Source organism: Mandrillus leucophaeus, unplaced genomic scaffold (assembly GCF_000951045.1).
Source record: "Mandrillus leucophaeus isolate KB7577 unplaced genomic scaffold, Mleu.le_1.0 Scaffold729, whole genome shotgun sequence".
In the NCBI taxonomy this organism is placed as follows: domain Eukaryota; kingdom Metazoa; phylum Chordata; class Mammalia; order Primates; family Cercopithecidae; genus Mandrillus; species Mandrillus leucophaeus.
Window position 1 is genome coordinate 349,031 of NW_012107908.1, and position 1,134 is coordinate 350,164.

A 1,134-nucleotide genomic window follows, 5' to 3' on the forward strand; every position below is an offset into this window, starting at 1 on the left:
CCCAGCACTTTGGGAGGCCAAGGCAGGCGGATCACCTGAGGTCAGGAGTTTGAGACCAGCCTGGCCAACATGGTGAAACCCTGTCTCTACTAAAATATAAAAATTAGCCAGGCTTGGTGGTGTACCCTTGTAATCTCAGCTTCTCGGGAGGCTGAGACAGGAGAATCGCTTGAGCCTGGGAGGCAGAAGTTGCAGTGAGCCAAGTTCCTGCCACTGTACTCCAGCCTAGGTGAGAGAGACTCTGTCTCCAAACAAACAAACAAACGGGACTAAAGGAAGACATGAACAAAGTCAGGAGAACAATGTATGAATAAAATTAGACTATCATTAAAGAGAAATAAAAAGGAGCTGAGGTCAGGCGCGATGGCTCATGCTTGTAATCCCAACACTTTGGGAGGCAAAGGCGGGCGGATCATGAGGTCAGGAATTCGAGACCAGCCTGGCCTCCATGGTGAAACCCCATCTCTACTAAAAATACAAGAATTAGCTGGGCATGGTGGCGTGCCTGTGATCCCAGCTACTGGGGAGGCTGAGGCAGGAGAATCACTTGAACCCGGGAGTTGGAGGTTGCAGTGTGTCGAGATTGTGCCACTGCACTCCAGCCTGGGTGACGGAGCGAGATTCTCTCTAAAAAAAAAAAAAAAAAAAGGAGCTGAAATGAAATTCTGGACCTGAAAGATACAGTAACTAAAATGAAAAATTTACATAGAGGGGTTCAAAAACAGATTTGAAGGAGCCGAAGAAGGAACCAGCAAATTTGAATATATTTCTTTGTTAAATACCCATGGAACCCTGTTCCTTCTTCTTCCCCCCTGCTTCCTTAGCTCAAGCCTTCTTCATCTTAGGCAGCTTCCAAACTATTCTATCAACCTCCTCTTTTCCCTGCTCTAGTTTTACTTAGAGTGATCTTTAAAAAAAACCCAAATCTAATATTGTCACTGTCCTTTAAAATATCCAAGGGCACCCGTGTGTCTATAGAGTGAACTTCAGTTTCCTTATTTTAGCATTCAAGGACCTTCCTATTTTGGCTCCAGCCTACCACATTGCTTTATTTCACACCAGCCCCACATTCCATTCATATACTGTAACCACATTTTCTTGGGTACAAAGTCACTTACTGAAAAAAAGTTAAGC

General features: G+C 44.7%; 1 long non-coding RNA gene across 1 annotated transcript in view; it reads left to right on the forward strand.

Moving 5' to 3' along the window:
• Positions 1–265: 265 nt before the first annotated feature.
• Positions 266–1,134, forward strand: part of LOC105528672 — a 19,232-nt gene continuing 18,363 nt past the window's right edge. Inside the window, exon 1 of the long non-coding RNA XR_001004392.1 lies at positions 266–1,042. This is a non-coding gene — a long non-coding RNA (uncharacterized LOC105528672). The remainder of the gene's footprint in view (positions 1,043–1,134) is intronic.